We start from the raw sequence: 14081 nt of genomic DNA, 5'->3' as shown, positions 1-14081 counted from the left end.
AACCCAATTGATGATGACTTTTAGCTTGGGCCCGGAAGCAAAATGGAGGGAGATTGACAATGATCTATGCAGCAGACTATGGGGCCGACTAAATTTGGGAAAAACATTTTTACAGTCAGTGGCCTTTTAATCATGTAATGACTTTCCAAGGCCATCCCACTCATGGAGGAGTGGGTACATCCATCAAGAGCCAGGGAGGTGAACTCAGGGTGTGCTGGGATTCTAACTAAGGGCTTTGCACACAGAAGTTTTGAAAATGTAGGCATGAACGTTCCAAATACGCCAGTAGACATGCATTTGTGCACTGTTATAGGGCAGGGGGCGTGGACCTGATTGTGTCTCCAATTTGGGTGGTTCCTAAAAAAGAGAAGGGTCAGTTTAGTCTCGTACAGAACCTGTTGTGGTCAGATGGCCAGTCAGTTAATGATTTTATTGCTGAAGAGGTGGCCTCTGTGTCCTATTTCTCGGTGGACGTCGCAATGGCACTTGTGGAACGAATAGGCCAGGGAGAATACATGGCCAAATGTGACATAAAATCTGCTTTCAGATTGCTGTCAGTATACCCCACAGACTTCCATCTCCTAGGCATTCAGTTTGAGGGTCTGTGGTATGTCGACAAAGCCTTACCAATGGGTTGTTCAATTTCCTGTGCTCTTTTTTAGCATTTCAGCTCCTTTCTACAATGGTTTTTCACAAGGAACATTGGTTTGGACTCAATTTGCACACTATCTTGATGATTTTTTTCTTCATAGGTCCACCCGGTTCAATTGACTGCCAACAGCAGATAAAACAGTTCAGTGAGCTCATGGGGGACCTGGGGGTGCTGCCGGCACCAGACAAAACAGTTGGGCTCAGTACAGACTTATTATTTCTGGGAACTGAACTACATTCCATGGACAAGAAGGTACACATGCAACTATTGCTGGATGCATTGTTGGTTAAGAAGAAGATAATGGTTAAGGAAATACAGGTCTTGCTTGGACACCTGAATTTTGCATGAAGAGTAATCAGGGTGGGCAGGACTTTTTGCAGATGACTTATTCTCTCCTTGAATGGTTTATCCCAACCACACCACCATGTGTGGCTCTCCGCAGGCACTAGGGAGGATTTGCGGGTGTGGTGCAAGTTCCTTGATGAGTTCAATTGAAATCCCATGACGGTTCCTAAGTAGAAAAACTGGTACTTGCATATTTATTCTGATGCTTCATGCGGAATAAGCTTTGGCGTGTACTGGCAGGGCAGGTGGTGTGCAGAGGAATGGCCTACAACCTGGAAACATGGAGGGCAGAGCATTGCCTTTCCTGAGTTCTTTCCCCTGGTGATTGCGGTTACCCTGTGGGATTGTGAGCTGGCACACCACAAGGTGATCTTTTGAATTGATAACAAGTTAGTGGTCTTTATTGTTAACTGGCAATCCGCTAGAGATGTACAGGTCCTCAAACCCTTCGCATATTTGTGTTGGGTTGTCTGAAACATGATGTAGTGTTTACGGAGCCTCACGTCCCGGGTGTGAACAATGACATTGTTGATGCTCTGTTTAGTTCACAGTGGAAAAGGTTCCATAGTCTGGCCACGGAGGCGGACAGGCTCAGAACATGCATACAGGATGATATATGGACTGTAAGAAAATAAAAAGGATGCTCCATTTGTTGTTAGGGTCTCTGGCTGAGTCCACAGGTCATTCTTACTAGGCCTGGGTGGAGTTTGGGGACTTTGTACAATGCAGAACTCCGTGAAGTGACTAAAAACCTCTCACTCTACGTAGATTTCTGCAAGAGCGGAGTGCGTTAGATCGCACCATTCACGCTGATTTTTAGCGACAGGTGTTAATCCCATGCTGTGAAATCAATGAGAATGGCCCAATGTTTAACGCAAGAGGGCACTGCTTCTCTGAGTAGATTTTCTATTTGAGCGGCAGCTTCCTCAATGTGAACGAAAGGTGTCTCAACCCAAGCGGTAGTGACCATCTGTGACCATCCATGTTGAGCAATCTCAATGGGAGGTGGTCTGGAGTAAGATTTTCCTCACTCACGGTCGCCAACTTAACATTGGAGAGCACGAATGAGGAAAAAACTGTGTTCCGCTTTGAAAAGTTTTCCACAACTCCACACTCAAAACACAGCGTAGAGTAGGAAAAACTCTGCAAACTACGCGAGCGTAGCGGAGTTCAGGGGCCACCCCTAATTCTTACACACAGGCATGGTAGGAGTTCACCAATAATGGCGCTCAGTGGCAGCTGGGTGATTGAGAAGGGTCTTTCCAGACTGACAATTTCAGGGAAACTGGTGGGATTGCATTAATGATAAAGCTGTTCTGGGGTTACACACTGTCCACAGGGGAGGTCGGCCACAGGATGATGGTTGGTTAGGTGAGGTAGCAGGGTGGAGGAAACAGGGTAAGACAACTGCTGCAAAGGGTTTGTTGGGGACGATTATGGCGGTATTGCCCTCTATATGCTCTGAGTTGGGGGAGAACATCTTGTTTTCCACACTAATGTTGTGGATGTTTTTTGGGGCCTTTCTGATTTCTGAATTACTGGGTCCCGAGGGTGCAAAGGGGGTTCTGTGGGAGGAGGTGTCCTTCCCAGACGACTGGGTTGACCTGTGTTTGTGCAAGTCAAAGACAGATCAGAGGTTCATGGGCAAGAGGATAGTATTGCAGAAATTCCCAGTTAGAGGAATATGTCCTGTCTCTTGGGGTAGGAGGTTGATGGGGCTTCAGGGCAATTCCCATGGGGTGGTTTTCTGCCATGCTACTTGGTCCCTGGTAACTGCCTTTTAGCTCCTCTCTGTGCTACACAAGGCTTTGAATAAGCTTGGGGAGGACCCAGGTGCTTTTGGCACACACTCTTTAAGGATTGGTGTGGCCTCCGAAGCAGCGCACCAAGGTTGGAATGCTGACAGATCATGAGTTTCGGGAGATGGTCATCTGATTGTTTCTGCCACTTGGTACGCTTGGGGGAGGGGAAGTGTTAATTGTCCTGGGAATTTTCTCTCTTTTTTGATCTTTTTGCTTTGGTGTTTCTCACGTGTTTTGTTTTTCAGGTGCTGTAGCAGGCCCCAGTGCAGTAACACTATCGATATGAATGGTAGGGCATTAGTTTATCAAGTTGGCGGAGAGGCATGAAGGCCCGAAAGGTCTTGGAGTAAATTTGGGCTTAGACAAGGCACTGTACATAGGTAAAATGGCACGGTAGAGGAGGAATTAGATGAAAAGAGCTGTTGGAATGTTTGGGTGGCATGCTTCAGCATAATAGGTGTCCTGATGTATTGTTGTTTCACCTGGGGGAAAATTACATTGTACTGTGCAAAGGTTTGGCACTCCTCAAGGAGATGAAAAGGGACCTTAGTGAGATAAAGCGACAGTGGAGTGGTTGTCAAGTTCTTTGGATGGAGTTTGTCCCTTGGAAGGAGTAGAGGATGGCGAGGCACCCCTCCACAATCGACAGGGCAAGGAGAAAGATAAATAAGGAGATTCATGCCTTTTGCAGAGAGAAAGGTTTTGGCAGAGTGTAGCACCCTGATTTGAGGTATGATGCAGTTGAGTTATTTCGGAGGGACAGGGTTCACTTGTTTCGCTTCGAGATGGGTTTGTACATCATGCAGTTGCGGGAAGCCCTGCTTTGCTCTTTGAACATTCACAGGTGAGGGCAGGGTTTTTGTTTTCCTACTTGGGGGGTAAAAAAATACCTGGTCAGAACAAGGGGGGGGAGGGGGGTTCTGAGTGGCAGTTAGACTTCTAGTTGATTTGGTTCTAGAACAAGGTTTTTGTTGTTGCTTTATGTGAACAGGAACACTGGGAGGTGTCAACAAAAGTTAAACAAGGAAAAGCAAAGAACTAAAAGTTACACTGTAGGAAGGTAAATAGATAAGTGATACTGGTAGGTTATGTTGTGGGAGAGTTAAACGGTAAAGTCTGAAAAGCAGGGTAGGATTTAAGAAGTTGTAAGACAATTACTGTGAAGGCAGGGACTGGTACTTTAAGGGTGGGTGGATCAGTGAATTTAAGCAGCTTGTGTATAGTGAGGTTTAGTTTTGTAAAGGCAAAGGCCCAGGGTTATAATTTTAGATGGTCACCTGGTATCAATAAAGCGGCCTTTTCCACTTCAAAATACGAGTCTGTGTTTTTATGCTGCCCATATTCTCCCAAGAAACAAATCCACCACTCCAGTAATATGATCCCTACGCCATCTCCACACCATTGCAGCAAGATGTCCAGTAATGACAGATGTCTCTTGGAGGACAGGAGACAGGGAGGCAAACCTATACGATGCAGTTTGTCACTGAAGTGCCTGAAGGTCATCCTTATTCAGACACAGAAGTGATATTTGTACCCAATATTAATCTATAAGGAGAGACATGAAAACAGACATGGTCTTCAGTATGCAATGACATAGAAGACATGGATGTCATTTAGGAGTCACCAGAGATAGTAGCTGCAAACCCTGGCTTGCTCCTTGCAACATCTTGCACAGTCTTTGCAACCCCTGGCTTCAGAGGAAGCAGGGGCAGTACATTACTCCTGTCTTGCTTCTTGGTAACCCTGGCAGCGCCTTTGCAACCATTGGCTTCTTGGACAGGGACAGTGCACTAAAGAGATGGTAAGTAGGCTCTGAACATCTGTTATGATGAGTCCCTCAGGGAGAGGATATCTGAGTTACTGGCATAACACTGCGGGACACTGGTTAAAGTGAGGTGTGACTAAGAAATACTTGCATCTGCTTTCATAACTTCATTGTTATTTTACTGATCTTACCCCAATAGATTTTTAACTTGCAGGATTGTCATTACCTGTGAATGCATCAAAGTCAAAGATCGTGTAGCATAATTTCCTGCTTTGTTACCACTGTAAAAGGTTAAGAGACATCGGTTCTTGTAATGTCAACAGGAGAACCAGGGACAATTGTTGTCAATTATCGGTACTGTGTTATTTTGGTGAATTAACTTCCATGCACATTAGATAGTTAGGACTTGAAGACAACACAAGCTGCCCAGTGCAGACTGTTCTTTACATTAAGGTGAAAAGATTTATGGAGTCTGGGGCCCTATATTTTAATCTGGGTTCCTGTGGATCTTTACTTCTCTGTTCTAAGGGGTGAAGAGATAGTCTGCCAGATTACTCCAATAATTTCAGTGCAAGTCAATAGTCACACATTAAACCCCAGAGTCCAAATTAAAGTTTCAAAGGGGTTTATTAGAAACTATGAGCCAAAGTTATATAGGTGAGTCTAAAAACCATAGTACAGATATACAAAAACACCAATGCAGAATTAAGGCATCTCAAAGTATTAAATCAGAGCAGCATATAAAGACAGAGGGCCTGATTACGACTTCGGCGGAGGGGATTACTCCATCCCAAATGTGACGGATATCCTGCCCGCCGATTTACGAGTTCCATTGGTCCTATGGAACTCGTAATACAGCGGGCGGGATATCCGTTGCATTTGGGATGGAGTAATCCCCTCCGCTGAAGTCGTAATCAGGCCCAAAGACTTTAATAGCAACAATGCAGAAAATCAGGAAAAGTACTTTTTGTCTGGATTCTAAAATTAAGGTTTCTTGCCTAACCATTGAATCTAGCCCCTAAACTATTCTAATACTAAAGGTATATCTGAGAAAGGTTAGCAGTCAGAACTTCAGTAGACGATTCTGTCTAAGAGATGTGCAGTGGTATAACGCCACATGGAACATATGAGGTCTGTAACTTAAAAAATCCGCTCGAAGCAAGAGGAGAGTGAGGCTGAATCTCTCTATTACTAACCCCACTTAAATCTTCGTTTTTCCAGGTGTGATGACATCATGACAAAAGCTCTAATTTGAAAAGCAAATCTACAAATCAATTATAATTAACACTTCAGTCTTCTGAAGCCTTCCACACCCGACCTTGATTCGACCTGGCACAAGGAATCTTAAAGCTATTGCTGCCAGTGCCAGGCTACTTCTTTCGTCTGGTAGCGTTTTTCTCAGATCCTCTTATTTCTCATTGACAACGAGCTCCTTGTTAATTTCAGCACCTGCAGCTTTGGAAAAACAAGCTTTCACATTGAAGATTAGAAGATGCAAAAAGAATGTGGCATTCACTCTGACCAACTAAAATGAATACAAATATACTTTTAGTTCCAATATATTTCAAATATATTTCATATGTCTAACTTGTTGAATATAAAATGATCATAAAGAATAACATTTCTAAAATACTACAACAGTGAAATTCTTTCAAACAAGTATTAATTTGGCTTATATTAAACATTTATTTTCAGTGTGCACGTTCACATGTATTTCAGTGCACTATGTTTAACAATTCTTTTTACATGGTACAGAAAGAAAAAAACACCCCTTTTTCACGTTTTAGGAAGCATAATGGCACAGCCAGGTTATGCTCTCTTCAAACCTCCCTCTGATGATGTGTAACATCATCACAAACCAACTTCATTCTTGGACGAGACTCTCTATAACCTGGTCGTTTTGAACATCTTTCATCTGGATTCTTCCAAATGATTCATGTCATCATATTATTAACACTATCTTCCAACTCGACCACTGCTCTCTTTCTCTTTCTTCTTTGCAGAATCTTCATTTCTTGGAAAAATCTTAATTTCTTGGAAAATTCTGTATCCAACCAACAGAACTGTTCCCACTATGGAAATAAACAGCAGTGGTCTCAACTTGAACCCTACAATTCTACTTACCAAATTTCCAAACCATCTACCTATAGCAGAATATCCATTTCCAATTGCTTCCCATGCACCAGTTTCTTCCATCTCTTTCAAATCGTTTGTCATCCCTGAAATATTCCAGCTATCCTTCTGCAATTCCTTGCTTTTATCCAGAATGAAGGTAAAACATTGTTGGATCTTAAGCATCTGACAAGCTCCTCCCTCTTTTGGGAGCAACATGTCTAACGCAAGTCGATTTTGTAAAACCATTTATCTGATCACTATTATCTCAGAATTTAGGACCAGTAACTGTCTGGAGTCAGACCAAGGTTTCTGTAATCATCCATGGTTTCAGAAAGTGTGGTTTGGGGTTGAGCTTCAGAGTAAGTACCAAACGCCCAGTGATAAATCACTGGAAAACTATGTAAAGCTACAAGGACAATTAGGCATTACAAGATGGCTGCTCTGTTTCTGGGTCTGCCTGGCTTCTCCTTTTTGTAAAGAAATCTTGTGAGATTTCTCTGATTAAGATAGCTGAGTGAGCCTCACTCTGAGCACTTCAATTTGTGATCTGAGGAGATTAGTGTCAAGTGGTGTTTCTCCTCAATGAGTTCCTGTTTTGGACGGACCTTTCATCGTTATCCTTAGGAGGCAGTTACAGAGAACGGCATCTCTCTTCAGAGCAAATTCTGTTTTATTAACCAGTCCACAGATTAGGAGAGTGGTGTCTCTCCTCAGAGGCTGTGTAACCCCTTCCAGCAGGAGTCTAGGATGGTGGGAGTGGCATCTCTCTTCAGCACGCACTTTACGTATACAACCCGTACTCAGAATTAGAGAGTGGTGTCTGTCTTCTGCGCTCATTCCTTGTATAAAACCAGTACATGAAGTTAGTGAGTAGTATCTCCTCCTCAGAGTTTGTTCAGCAATTCTGGCAGGAATCCAGGATAGGAAAGCAGCATCTATCTCCAGTGCTCTATCAGTGGGTGCCAGTCAATCGCTCGTCACTCAGTGGAGGAAGGAAGTTACAAAACTGGATTCTTCAATTAACAATCAGTAAGCGTGCTGCATTGCAAGGTCCCCCTCTCTTTCTGTATTGCGTTTTCCTCTTTTGTTTTAAACTTCCTTCCGGGGCACTTTCCCTGAACCTTTCCTTTACTTAGTTTCCCTTCCTATGTCCCTTTTTGCTTGCTGGAAATCTAAGTTTGGATAAGCATGAGAAACTAGGAGATTGGAGTGATTCTAACTACTATTTATTCAGATGTGGAACAGCTGTGTTCAAACATAGATATATATATATACTGGCAAAAGCAAATGGTGTTCTGGATCAGCAGCTTCCTAAATGCTGACCACTTGAACAAATTTTATAATAGTAATTAGGGTGTCATTTTATTCATGCAGCCAGAATAATAAGAAGAGTGGCAATTAACTCCTAATATCTTGGTAGGATATAGTATGTATTTTTATGCAAGTAATATACTTAAAGATAGAGAAAGCTATAAAGGTTTAGTAAGTTGACCTGTATGTTGTCTCCTATCTCTATGCATTAGGTACTCTCTATCTCTTGGGAAGTAAAGGCTTATTCCTACTATTAGAGGGAACTGTGGGGTAACAAGAGTGCAATTATGAGAGCACCACGAAATCTGGAGTTGTCTCTTCTATCCCCATCCCCAGTCCCCCTTATTGGTGAAGTCTGCTAAGAATTCTAGGCAGGCATTACCACTAGCAGGGAATTTGGAAGTTACATCTATACTGCTCCTGTGGAAAATACAGGTATCTGACAGTAACGCCCTAGCAGTATTAGTGGCTAGTTTATCCACTATACTGGACAGACTTCTAATCTTCAAATCATTCAAAATCACTCCCAGAGACGGGATCAAAGTGCGAAAGATGTCTCCTACCACTTCCACTGAAGTCACACCTCGCTTAGATCTAGAACCTTGAGTCCAAACAGGATCATCACAATGCTCTACTTGATTCGCTTTGGGAAAAACAATCCCAAAATAACACATTCCATGCCACCCTTTTGGCAATCTAAACTAAGCATGTTTTCTGTGAAAAAAATAAACTCCAGGGATAACAGTGTCCCCTCCATCCAAATAAAACGTATAGTTCCCTCGAACTTCAAAAGTGTGTTCACATTCACTCTTTCCACACATGGTCAGTCTCAGATCTTTCCATCCAAATGCACAATCTTCCTTTGTATTCTCAATCTAGAGTTAAGGCAGCTAACTGTGAGCTGGCTTACAACCTTCTTCTTCTGTCCTCAACTAAATTCAGGAATTTCTTTTCAGCGTCTGATAAAATGCAAGTTAAATTATGTTGGTGTGCATCAATTGTGTCTAGAGTGGAAAAAGGTTTGAAAAATCATACAATTATGTTTATTTCCAAGGTGTGTTGATGTGTGTTCAAATGGTCAATAATAGGGATCTCTGAAAGAATAGTAGTTTAAAAAATAATACTGATAATGTCCTGTCCCATTAAACAAAAAACAAAAAGACTACATGAAATTCCATAAGTCACAGGAATATGATGATAGGTAATGCCATCTGAAACAGAAGTGCCAACTGAGTGCACACATAGTAATCCCTCCTCCGTGTGGTGTCTATATATATTCATACAGTAAGCAGAAATATACAATTGCAGAATCATCTCTCCTAGATGCATTTAAGTGTAACACTTTCTCACAGTGGCGGCTGGAAGCTTTAGGAGGGAGGGGGGCGGGCGGGACACACACACACACACACACACAGACACGCACGCATGCACGCACATCCATTAACAACACTCATACCATTCAAACATGCACGCACGCACCAAACATTCATTTTAAAACATCACACACACTCATTCTTTAACACACGCACGCATGCACATTCATTAACAACATTCATACCATTCAAACATGCACACAAGCACCAAACATTCAATTTGAAACATCACACACATACACACACACACACTTACCTTGGGCCTCTAGGTCCCAGGAGGGTTGGGACTGCTGCCATCCCTCATTGGCTGACCTTAGGTCAGCCAATGAGGGAAGGCAGCAGTCCCAGCCTCGTCACAGAGTGGGATAGGGTCAGTGAGACTACTGACCCCACCCCACTCTGTGACGAAGTGTCACTGATTGACACTGGCCCTGGGCGCTTCAGGGCTTAAACCTGAAGCGCCCAGGGCGAGTGTCAATGGGTGACACTTTTCTCGTCACCCAGGGGAGAGCCTCGAGGCACCTTTGCTGGGCAGAGGAGGTCACGCCCATAGGAGCTGTGATCTTCTCAGCCCAGCAAAGTTCAGCTCAGGCAGCCAGGAGTCTGCGCAAATCGCACATGTCTGCTCCTGGCTGCTTGACCTGAACATGAAGAGTCTGTCAGGCTGACCTTTGTTCAGCCTGACAGACACTCTTCATTGGGGGGCAAAAGGTGGGGGGGGCGTGGCCCCTCCGCCCTAAAAGACGGGCCGCCACTGCTTTCTCATCTAACTTACTACTTTTCTTAGGCTTAATAATTTGGGTGGGGATCAATGGAAGATATCTCCTCTTCTATAGGCCTGGGTAGGAAAACACTCCTACTAGCAAAATTATCAGTATTACAAATGAAACAAGCAATAAAGCACCTCCTATGTATTTACATATGTTTCTCTTGTTTAGCTCCATTACGTCTTTAGAACCAGATCTATAATTAAGCAAATATGTCAGCAGCAAAATACTTCTTTGTTGATTTCACCAAGACAAGAAGCAAAATAAAAATGTCAAGGGTTCATTTACCAGCAATATAAAATCTTTGTGAGACTTCCCTAGCCCTACTCTGTGTTCTTCTAAGGACAACCCTCTTTCTTGTACTGGGGCCTAGGAAATCTTCCAAACATTTGATCCCAATCAAATTAAATATATCTAATTTGCACGCAAACTAAACTCATAGATGACAAAGAAAGTTCAAGATACAGTTCAATCATAATGTTTAGTTAATGGAGATTCAGCCAAACCTGTATGTTAACTCCAATACTCTCAGATTTCTTCATCTGCATCATTTGCAAAGTAGGTCCACTCATGTTAAGAGTACCTACGACTAGGCACTCTTGTTTTTTCTTTTAACCTTGTCATTGCCACACCTTCGTCTTCACTTCCACTAAGAACAGAGATTTCAGTTTCCTCAGCAATCGCGGGCGGCACATGCTCTTTAAGCAGACTCACTTTCCCTCATTCATGTCTTCAGGGTCAATGGTCTCCAGCTTCCATTCGCTATTCTCCGAGCACTCGTTCCTTCTCCATGATTCTGGATCTGACTTACTTTCCAGAGAACAAGATTCTACTGTTTCAGCTTCAGAGTCAGTCGTGACTTACTCGAGACCCTCTTCAACTTGATTGAGTGCTATTTTCGGCTTTGCTTAGTCACTGACAGCGTGGCTGAACTGTTCCGGTTGTCTTTCTCACACCACTGGTTCCTCTGGGACAGTTGCTGTTGTATCAGTGGGACACTGAACTCTGCAAGTATGGGAAGCGTGGATCCAATTGGGAAGACCTCCATACTTCACAGAAGTTGTGGTCACTAGGATCACTTGGTAAGGTCCACGCCACTGAGGTCCCAGACATGTTTCTCTGACATGTTTTTTTACTAAGATTGAGTCGCCAAGACTAAGGTCATGGCAGTGTTCCTGTAGTGGAGAAGCTGTAGTTGATCTGACCTGTTAAGACACAGAACCCACCACATCAGCTAGTCCCATGCAGTGGGCCTAAATGTGAAATCCTGCCTTGCCCAGGGCAGGCCCTAGACACTCACCAGGGAGTTGGAGACTGCATTGTGTGAGGGCAGGCACAGCCCTTTCAGATGTGAGTGACCACTCCTCCCCTCCCTCCTAGCACAGATGGCTCATCAGGAAATGCAGACTACACCCCAGCTTCCTTTGTGTCACTGTCTAGTGTGAGGTACAACTAGCCCAACTGTCAAACGGACAGGGAATCCACAAACAGGCAGAGTCACAGAAATTGTATGAGCAAGAAAATGCTCACCTTCTAAAAGTGGCATTTTCAAACAACCAATCTTAAAATCAACTTTACTAAAAGATGTATTTTTAAATTGTGAGCTCAGAGACCCCAAACTCCTTCTGTCTATCTGCTCCCAAAAGGAATCTACACTTTAATCATATTTAAAGGTAGCCCCCATGTTAACCTACGAGAGGGAGAGGCCTTGCAACAGTGAAAAACTGATATAGCAATATTTCACTGTCAGGACATATAAAACACATTACTTTATGTCCTACCTTAACCATACATTGCACCCTGCCATTGGGGCTACCTAGGGCCTACCTTAGGGGTGCCTTACATGTAAGAAAACGGAAGGTTTAGGCCTGGCAAGTGGGTACACTTGCTAAGTCGAATTTACAGTTAAAAGTGCACACACACAGACACTGCATTGGCATGTCTGAGACATGATTACAGAGCTACTTATGTGGGTGGCACAACCAGTGCTGCAGGCCCACTAGTAACATTTGATTTACAGGCCCTGGGCACCCCTAGTGCACTTTACTAGGGACTTACTAATAAATCAAATGTGCCAATCATGGATAAACCAATTACATACACATTTCGTAAAGGAGCACTTGCACTTTAGCACAGGTTGGCAGTGGTAAAGTGCTCAGAGTAACAAAAACAGCACAATCAGAGTCCAGCACACATAAACAACCTGGGAAACAGAGGCAAAAAGCTAAGGGAGACCACACCAAGTATGACAAGTCTAACACATATCTTGTATAACTTTAAAGCATTTCATGTTTCAAAACTTTTCACACTATTCCAAGTTGATTACAAAAATAATGGTGTAGCCACAATCCTCTGCTCCAACACAACCACCAATTGCAGCGCAGAACCTTATGACTTTGCCCACTAATAGCAGCCCAGTACCACACCAACCATCCTATACCAGGTTGGCACAGTGTGACATATATCTTGCTCCTTGCAGGAGTTCCCCCTCCTTTACAATTAGCATGCACAATTGATTTGAAATAACACATGCCTACAAAATACTATACACTAACCTTTTACTGCTTCACTAAAGAATGAACAGTTTCAATCACACAAGAAATTTCACAATCACTTCTGATGAGACCTTAACATGCAGCGTAACATCTAAATCAGTACAGTTTCTCTTTACGTATTAAGGGCCACTTTTCCAGTTTGTCTCACACTCACGCAAAGTCAGTCCCTGTGTTATCCATGCCATTGATGATGTCCCACAATGAACACAACCACTCAGCAGACAATATAACTGGAATCTTCCAGACCGTTCAAACTATCCTGGGATCTTAGGCCACATCAGACTCGAGAATCATTCCAACGTCTCTATAAATCACCACACTCACACAACCTGTAAACACCTAAGCAAAATACCATCCAATTTCACAATCACCGCAAACTAAATGCAAATCGCTGAACTCCACAACCCTATTATTATTCACTCTTCCGCTGCCAGACCAACTCTCTTCTGATCCTCCGCAACTTTGTGGATTCTCCAACTCTGAACATGGACACTAGGGTTGGGCCTCTGGGGACTAACTGTTCTAGAGTCTAATTCCGGTTCTCCTCAATCTGGAAAGAGAACAGTTTTAGTTTGCTACCATCTGATGTAACCTGGGGCCCCATCTTTTCATCTGGGGTCTGATGGATCTTTTCTTCTCTGTTCCGAGGGGTGAAGAGATAGTTACCAGATTATTCAAATCAATTATAGTGCAATGCAATAGTCACACATTAAACTTCAGAGTCCAAATTCAAGTTTTAAAGGGCTTTATTACAGACTCGAAGCCAAAGTTACATAGGTGAGTCTCAAACTCATAGTATATTTATGTATGTATATATATATATATCTATATATATATATATATATATATATACACAAAGTTATCAAATGCAGAATTAAGGCGTTGCACAATATTAAATTTAAGCAACACAAAAAAGACCAAGACTTCAAAAGCAACAATGCAGAAAATCAGTAGTATTTGGTGTCTGGATTCTAAAATTAAGTTTTCTTGCTTAACCATTGAAACTAGCATCTAAACTATTCGAATAATAAAGGATTAGCTGAGAAATGTTAGCAAACAGAACTTCAGTAGATGATTCTGTCTATGAGAGATGCAGTGGCATGAAGCCACATAGAAAATGTGAGGTCTGTACCGCAAGATGTCTGCTCTGCAATTTGTAAGGCATGCTGGGGTTTCTCACAGATGTATTTCCTATCTCTATGCATTATTAAAGGCCGCCAGCAGCACTGCCATCCCTCGCCATGTGACTTTTCTGTACCGTATATTAGAGACAACTATAAGTGACAGGAAATGGCGCACGTTCCATCACAATATCTCAAAATTCCTTAGCTCTATGGGGCTCTGGGAGGCCCATTACAGACTTCTTTACCACTGGTACATGTACCCAGAGAAACTC

Source organism: Pleurodeles waltl, chromosome 7 (assembly GCF_031143425.1).
Source record: "Pleurodeles waltl isolate 20211129_DDA chromosome 7, aPleWal1.hap1.20221129, whole genome shotgun sequence".
Lineage (NCBI taxonomy): Eukaryota > Metazoa > Chordata > Amphibia > Caudata > Salamandridae > Pleurodeles > Pleurodeles waltl.
This window is presented reverse-complemented; position numbering follows the sequence as displayed.